We start from the raw sequence: 9,105 nt of genomic DNA on the forward strand, positions 1-9,105 counted from the left end.
CAATATCCGTGTGGAAAGCCTGCTATAAAGCTTAAAATGACCACAACAAAGCAGTACTGCTTCCTCACCAGCTAGCTGACAAATGTCAAATAGTCATGCATTTTCACCCCCTGGTCCCCACAAGACTCTTGCTCAGACAGCACTCAGAATCAGGCAAGCAGCCAATAAAAGACACAAGTGTTTCTCACTGGTAATATCCCACCCAACCTAGCACGGTAAGTTAGCAGCATCACCCAGACAGAATTCATCCAGGAGAGCAACACTAGCTGAGCTACGTGCCTGTGGTGTGGGGAAAGGGGACTGGAGCAGAAAAGAACGTTTCCCACACAAAAGCTAGAAGCACAAAGAAACTGGAAAAAGCCTACAGTAAATTATCTATACAAAACAGAAACTAGCAAAAACTTAACAGATGTCCAAATAATATCGGGTTAAAAAAGACAGTTCTATTCACAGTAGACTATTAGTTACCCCACATTATCACCAAGTATCACACATATTCCCACAGTCTCTGCAAAAGCTTACTTCAATCTCGCAGGAAACAAAAAGGTAAAAGAACAATGAGAAAGTGGTGACAGTTTCTAATTTAATGATTCTCCTGCTGAAGAGTAGCAATGTTATGTAAATGGAACTACTGACCTTTCAAAATTAAAAGTATAACACTATAAAATTAAACAGCTCTGGAACCACAAAACCTTATTTTGTATAATCCCCAAACTGAAGACATTTCCCCTCAAAAATAATTTCAATGGAGTTTTAACTTGGGGGAAAAAGTAAAATTATTCAACTCCATTTTGTCAAAGCTGAACATGGCTGTAAAAAGAGGAGCTGGAGCTCACAAAGGAAGTGAACAGTTCTTTCTAAAGCCACACTCTGCACCTATGAACACATCCCAAAGTGGCACATTAAAACCAATTAATTTAGATCTGTCAGATCTCAATGCAATCACTAAAGAACTCACCATTACTCTTCATATTTTCTGTCACATTTTCTAAGCGAAAAGAAAAATCAAAGTGTTACAAACCAAAAGCTGTTCTGAAAATGAGTCAATTTCTTGTTAAGGTGGGGAAAAGGTCAGCTAATTCAGTGCCACATTTTAAAGAGTTAAAATGCTTTAAATCATTTAAGATATTAAAATAAGTTATACTCACACAGAATCCCTTAACTAAGCTTGCTCATCCCTTGAGGGAAAAAAGTATCATTTGAATACCATTTTCCATTTTTATAAGATTCATGTTCTCTATATAAAAATTATAAAATAATAAATATATGAAGGTAAAAAATCACCCATGAAGCACTGCCCAGAGAAAATTTTGGTATTTATCCTTCCAGTCTGTGAGATAAAGTTTTCAGGAGAGCCAGGCACAGTGGCTCTCACCTGCAAATCCAGCTGCTCCTGTAGGCCCAGCTATCTAGGAGGCTGAGGCAGGAGGATCACCTGAGCCCTGGAGTTCAGAGCTGGAGTGAGCCATGATCACACACCATTGCACTCCAGCCTGGGGACAGATTGAGACCCTGTCCCTTAAAAAAAAAAAAAAAGAAGGTTTTTGGAGACTTAAAGAGTTCCCTTGCAGAAAGAATATGGAAAGCCAATATAGAGTTTATGATGGACACAAAACACTCCTGAAAAACTTTACAAGCCTGGAACTCAGCAAAGTTTAAAATATAAACAAACACACTCATGGCCTCCATCGCACAGGAAAGCAGAGATTAAAAAGTAACTACAGAACTATAGAATTCCTTAAGGAAACCTCTACTTTAAAAAGATTCTATCAGCCAACTTTATGACAAGGACAAAATTACAATTACAAATATCTCATCAAGAAAACTGTCTTCAGTAAATTATAAAACTCAGATAAGGATTCTTGATTCAATACAATTTAAAAAGCAAATAGCTAAAATTGAGTAACTCTTTCTTCTACATTATAACTCTAAATATTAGAGCCTTCCTTTCCCCCACTCCTAATTCTAGTTACCCAATTAAAGAGACCCAGGTGTCCCCTATTAGAAATCCAATATATTCATTTGTATTCTTCAGTTTCTTTGAACATAGAAGCCTTCTATCAACAGACTTTCACATGAAGTAGAAGACAGTGAAGATGAATCCAGGAAACCATATTACCCAAGTATGCCACAAGGAACAAGGAGGGAAAAAATTCTATAGGGAAGAATGCACAACTTTTCAGATGCATAAATCCTTAAGCCATAAGAGATGCAGAAAAAGGCAAAATAAAATACACTCAGAAGAGGAAGCAAAAGGAACACTGACTTAGCAGCTACTGCTTTTCTATGTATGGCACAGCTAGGCATTTTACTTGTGTTATCTATTTTGTTTAAACTGCATTACTGACCCATGAGATAAGGATTAGGCCCCATTTTTAAAGATGGAAAAGGAAATAACATTATAAACACTGTACCGAGCACTGTTCAGTGCCTAGCATAGGTTACCCCAATTAATTCTCACATTACCATTCCGAGTTGGTATCTCCATTTTAGAGACAGGAAAACAGGCCCAGAAATGTTTGGTGTTACCTAAACCCACTGCCCTGAGCTGTCACAGCTGTCCTTCCCAGGCTGTGCTTATAAACCCCATTTGAGTCACACCAATCTCTCAAACCGTTTCCATTTTAAGGATTCCACAATCAGCGAGTCAACACTCAACTATGGAACGACTTAATTCTCCAGATTCTAATCAAAATTTTCTTGTTTCTATTCTACTTGCCTTTTAACCATTTCCATGTGCCATAGCAACTCTAGCAAACGTGCAGATAAATACAGGATTTTATTAATAGCAATCAACTTTTTAAGATGTCAGACATTCTGCTCAGCAAGTCTACAAAGAAAGTTAATTCCTGGTTCAAATTATATTTCTCAAATACTTGAACTTCCAGGATACATTTTATTTCTAACTATTATCAAAAGTAATCAAGAATCAAAGAATAGTTTTCAATAAAATAATGGTTCATGTTGTTTGGAAAAAAAGTATGACCTCTCAGTCATTAAAGAAGTCCAATGTGTTAAGTACTGTGAAGGCTATGATACCTCTTTGAGGCAACAGATTTGATCGAATAAAACTTCTATGCCTAATGATTAATATTAAACTTCCTTTATTACTGGAGAGGAGGAAAATGAAGTGGGAGGCTAGGTCCAAAAAGCAAAGAGAAAAAATAGACAATCAAGGCCAGGCACGGTGGCTCATGCCAATAATCCTAGCACTCTGGGAGGCTGAGGCAGGAGGACTGTTTGAGCTCAGGAGTCCAAGACCAGCCTGAGCAAGAGTAAGACCCCATCTCTACTAAAAAAAAAAAAAGAAAGAAAGAAAGAGAAAAAGAAATTAGCTGGACAACTAATAAAATATATAGAAAAAATTAGCCGGGCATGGTGGCACATGCCTGCAGTCCCAGCTACTCAGGAGGCTGAGGCAGTAGGATTGCTTGAGCCCAGGAATTTGAGGTTGCTATGAGCTAGGCTGACGCCACGGCACTCTAGCCCAGGCAATAGAGTGAGACTCTGTCTCAAGGAAAAAAAAAAAAAAAAACACAATCAAGGAGACCAAAATCAGTTGTAAATATCCGAGAAGATAAGTAAAATCTCACCTTAAGAAAAAAGCCACAGCCAGGCTCAGGATAGTTTTAAAAAATTTTTTTAAAGACAAGGTCTCGCTATGTTGCCCGGGCTGGTCTTGAACCGAGCTCAAGGAATCCACCCACCTCAGCCTCCAGAGTAGCTGGGAATACAGGCACATCCCCAGCTCCAGAGTAGAAATTAGAAGTGGTGCTATAAATTGTGATTTGGGTTATCTTATATACTACTTTTATGCATACTGACATGTTTGAATTTTCTTTTTGTTTTTGTTTTAGGATAGGGTCTGACTCTGTTGCCCGGGCTAGAGTGGAGTGGCATTGTCACAGTTCACTGCAATCTCCTGGGCTCAAGCAATCCTTCTGCCTCAGCCTCTTGAGTAACTGGGACTATAGATACATGCCACCATGCCCGGCTAACTTTTGTATTTTCTGTAGAGATGGGTTTCACTATATTGCTCAGGCTGGTCTCAAGCAATCCTCCTACCTTGGCCTCCCAAAGTGCTGGGATTACAGGCATGAGCCACTACACCTGGCTTTGAATTTTCAAGAGGTTTGAATATGTCAGTGGACCTCCAATCCCTCTGTGACTGCCAATCCACATGAAGAGCATGAATTCTAATCAATTCAGAAAACTACAGAACTCTGAGAGAAGGCAAGACAACAAAATAAAGGAGGTATCCCTGACCTCAAAAAGCAGAGGAGCATAGCCATAAAAAAAGATTGAGGGGCGAAGCACGGTGACTCATGCCTGTAATCCCAGCACTTAGGGAAGCCAAGGTGAGAGGACTGCTTGAGGCCAGGAGTTCAAGATCAGACTGGGCAACATAGCAAGACCCCCTCTCTCTACAAAAAATGTTAAAAACTTAGCCAGGCATGGTGGTGTAAATCTGTAGTCCTAGCTATGAGGGAGGCTAAGGCAGGATTGCTTGAGCTCAGGAGTTCAAGGTCACAGTGAATTATGATTGCACCACTACACTGCAGCCTCAGCAACAGAGCAAGACCCTGTCCCCCCCAAAAAAGGTAATGAGGGGGCCCTGATACATGCTACAACATGCATAGACTTTGAAAACAACATGCTAAGTAAAATAAGCCACACACAAAAGGACAAATATTGCATGATTCTGGTTACATGAAATAACAGGCAAATTCAGAGACAAAGGATTGTGAGAGGCTGTGGGGAGGGAAAACGGGGAGTTAGTACTTAATGGTTACACAGTTTCTATTTGGAGTGATGAAAATTTGGAAAGACAGTGTCGATGACTGTACAACATTTGAGTATAATTAATGCCACTGAATTACACACTTAAAAATGGTTAAAACGACCTAAATGTAAGACCTAAAACAATAAAACTCCTAGAAGAAAACACAGGGGAAATGCTTCTTAACACTGGATTTGCAATGATTTCATGGATATGATACCAAAAGGATAGACAATGAAAGCAAAAATAGATAAATGGTACTACATCAAACTTAAGTGGGAGGATTGCTTGAGGCCAGTAGTTTGAGACCAGCCTGAGCAAGAGTGAGACCCCATCTCTACAAAAAACAAAACAAAACAAAAATTAGCTGGGCGTGGTGGCATGTGCCTGTGGTCCCAGCTACTCAGGAGGCTGAGCCAGGAAGATGGCTTGAACCCAGGTGTTCAAGGCTGCAGTGAGCTATGATTGCACCAGTGCACTCCAGCCTGGGAAACAAAGCCAGACCCCATCTCTAAAAAAATAAAAATTAAAAAATTAAAAATAATTATCATACGATCCAGCAATCCCACTGTTGGCTACACATCCAAAAGAACTGAAAACAGAGGTTTGAACAGATATTTGCACACTCACATTCATAGGAGCACCATACACAATAGCCAAGAGGTAGAAGCAACCCAACGGATGTCCATCAACGGATGCAGTGGTTAAATGTGTTATGTACATACAATGGAGTATTATTCAGCCTTAAGAAGGAAAGAAATCTAGTCACGTGCTACACCATGAACCTTGAGGACATTACACTAAGTCAAATGTCAATGACAAAAAGACAAACACTGTAAGATTCCACTTATATGAGGTAACTAAAATAGTCAAATTCATAGAAACAAAAGGAAGCCAGGCAGTGTCTCACACCTGTAATCCCAGCTACTCAGGAGGCTAAGGTGGGAAGATCACTTGAGCCAAGGAGTTTGAGGCCAGCTTGGAAATAATAACAAAAAAGAATGGTGGGAGGGGAAAAAGGTAAGTTGTTTAATGGGTATAGAGTTTCAGACAAGCAGGATGAAAATCTTCTGGAGATCTGTTTCCCAACAATGTGCATGTACTTAATGTCACAGAACTGTAAACTTAACAAAATTTACCATCTTTACCATTTTAAGTGTTTTTACAATAAAAAAATGCAAATATAAAAAAATAGTTAAATGGCAATTTTTATGTCACAATTTTTAAAAATAATACACCAAAAATCACTGAATTGCACACCTTAAATGGGTGACCTGTACAGAATGTGAATAAAGCTGTTTTTTTTTAAAAAAAAAAAAAAAAGAAGAAACAGCTTAACCAAATCCTATCATTCACTGGTTTAAGGAGATCAGAGCAATTCTGCTGGGAGTACCCAAAGACCTGAGCAAAGAGAAACCTATGCTCCCACTTCCTCTGACTTCACCGTGGCCTCCAGGTGACAAACAGCTCTTCTCTTTCCAAGGAATACCGCCACCGCCACCGCCACCGCCGCCGCCACCACCACCACCACCATCTTCCTAACTAAGTACAGTCTCACAGGAAAATAGAGTTAAAGAAGGTGCAGTGACAGTCACAGGAAAGGGCATGGAATTCAAGACTCTCACTCTACATTTGGTAGCAGAAACCAAATCTTTATTAAAAAAAAAAAAATCACACGATAGGCATATATTAAAGTGTCTGGTCACTGCCACTTTCATTTCCTCCTCCTCTTCCAGTTCAGCATATGTTTAAAAGAGGAACTTCTCTGCTTCTGTCCTATGATATCCACTGGCCTACCTCATACATGCAGAAGCTTAAATAGAGTACCACTTAAAATGTGGTTGTTACAACAAACCATTCCTGGCACCTCTTATTAAATCTTAAAAACACATCGCAAAACTGTGACTAGGATAAGCCTATTTTGGTAAAATGATAATATTTCTAGAGCATATAAAAAAGATGGACAAGAATAACAATATTAATTTAACAACCATCTCTGAGGGGTAGGACTATGGATGAGTTTCTTCCTTTTTTGACTTACCTGTTATTTTTTATAATGAATCTAATTTCCGTATTAAGAAAAGTGCATGGAAATCTTTAGAATAAACAAATCATTCTGGCTCAAAATTTCCCTGTCTGCCTGGAGATCTGTTTCCCAACAATGTGAATGTACTTAATGTCACAAAACTGTAGACTTAAAATTTACCATCTTAACCATTTTTAAGTGTTTTTATAACCACAATAAAGAAAATTCAAATATAAAAAAAATAGTTAAATGGCAATTTAACATGTGAAACACAACAGGTACTTTCACACGTTACTGCACTGAAGCTGAACTAGCACTGCATGAGATAGACCTATTTCTTTCATTTTGCAGATGAAAATAAACTGATCAGAACAGATGAGTGGCTTGCCACTGTTGTGTAACTAGTAACTGATAGAGCAAGGATTACAATCCAGGCCTTCTAACTTCAAGCCCTGGGCCCTTGCCATTACACACATCTCAAAGGGCAGTTGGCATTATTGTTCCAGATATTGTTTTTTCAAAAAATCCTTTATGGTGACACTATTTTTAAGAGCACTTGCTAGATAACCTTGGGCAAGTATGTCACTTAACTTCTAGGGTCCTCAGTTTCCTCAGCTGCAAAGTGAAAGGGTTAGAAAAGATATTCCATCTCCAACAACCCTTCCTGCTAATGGATCTTAAGTTTAGATAGTACTGTCTTAAAAGAAAAAAACTCTAAGGGCAAGAATGAATGGTTGGAGAGAAGTTCAGGCCTATGTTCTGAGCCAAAAGCCATTATTAATGGAAACAGGTGGTGGACAGTCATGAGGAAAAAACCACTAGGGGAACCATAACCTTCCTCCTCCTTAAGGCAACAGCTGAAAGCTCCGGCTTTGCTTTACCAAACAACACTGCTTCAGTGTTGGGTAACTCAAGATCAGAAACCACATACTAGGAAGTAAACCAAAAGAATATAAAAATTGGCACAGGGAGATCACTGTAGCAATAGTTTGTGCATGTTACTGTAACCCCTTGATTTTCCAAGTGGACTCACACTAAAACACAAAGGGTGATTCTATACAGAGACACACCTTCATTCTCACCAAGGATTTATGGAGAAGCTGAAACTTCCATAGCACTCTAAAAGAAGCTACCTACACTTGTGGAAAAGGTGATGCAGCCTCTCCAATTCACAGAGAATCAAAGGATTCATTGGGTGTTTGTAACCTCTTACACTGCAGACATTATAAAGCACTCCGTGCTCTTTAAAACTGTTACACTGCCTTTTTCCTCGAGGGTAATAAACCTACAGCATTAACTCTGCTGGCGAGAAAGAGATTCCATTTTGCTAAAACAGCTTCCAAATAAAATCTCACCACATTCCCCTCAACTGTGGGGATGAGCCTAAGCCAGTGAGAAGCTCCTTAGAGTATGTGCAATGGTCTTACAGAATTAAAACAACATCCTACCCGGAGGACCACCACAACTAAGACACCACCCGCCAGGTCCCTAGAGAAGAAAGCGCTTGAATGCGCTCCCCGCGCTCCCGGTGCAAGATCCCAGCCCTGCTACTAGGCCATGGCTGGGTGAGCACCTGATGTGGGGGGAGGGCAAGCCAAGGCCCTAGAGGATGTGGGTCGAGGAACAGGGGAGCTCTCGAGGCTCCGGAGAATCGCTGCCCTCTAGGGGCGGGGATCCTGGAGCACCCCCAGGGGTGGGCACTAAGAACACGTGGGGCGACAGGGGCAGGGACAGGGTCCCAGGCAGGCAGCCTGGATCCGGCACAGCAGCTGGAACGAAGAGTAAGTCGGAGTTGCCCCTGGGCAGAAAACGAAGCCCTCTGGGACCAGAGGATGAAAGTAAAGGGCGCGGGAAGAGGGGGAAAGGCCACGAGGAGGGCGGGTCTCCCTGGGCGCGGGGGCACGCGCCGGGCAAGCGTGGCAGGACCCGGGAAGCCGAGGACCCCGACACGCGGGAGAAGACAGTGGCCCTGCCCCCGGGGCGCAGGGAACGAGGAGCGGCCGCGCCCGGAGGGCCCTGTGACCGGCGGCCGCCCGAACCGGACCCGCCCCGCGGCGCCTCCCTCCTGCCTCCTTTCCCTCCCTCGCTCGCTCCCTCCCTCCCTTGACCCGTTATCCTGCGGCCGCCGCACTCACCAGCGGCTGCACCTGAGCCCACCGCTGCCTCAGCTGCTGCCTGCGCCTCCGCAGCCGCCGCCGCCGCCTCGCTGCTGAGGCCGAGTCCCGGGGGAGCCTCCGCGTCCCGCCGCCGCCGCCTCTGCCGCCAGAGCAGAACACCCCAAAATGGCGGCACTTCCGGC

The 9,105-nt window shown here is 42.0% G+C and overlaps 1 protein-coding gene across 4 annotated transcripts in view; it reads right to left on the bottom strand.

The window, feature by feature from the left end:
• Positions 1 to 9,105, bottom strand: part of CELF1 (CUGBP Elav-like family member 1) — a 69,960-nt gene extending 60,855 nt beyond the window's left edge. For 2 of the 4 annotated variants that reach the window (XM_045558046.1, XM_045558045.1), the window contains exon 1: positions 8,942 to 9,085. The gene's annotated coding sequence lies outside the window, so the exon portion shown is untranslated. Of the gene's footprint in view, positions 1 to 8,941 lie in introns of all 4 variants that reach the window. The other 2 variants (XM_045558047.1, XM_045558050.1) reach the window with 2 other exon arrangements.

The sequence above is a fragment of the Lemur catta genome, chromosome 7 (assembly GCF_020740605.2).
Source record: "Lemur catta isolate mLemCat1 chromosome 7, mLemCat1.pri, whole genome shotgun sequence".
Taxonomy (NCBI): domain Eukaryota; kingdom Metazoa; phylum Chordata; class Mammalia; order Primates; family Lemuridae; genus Lemur; species Lemur catta.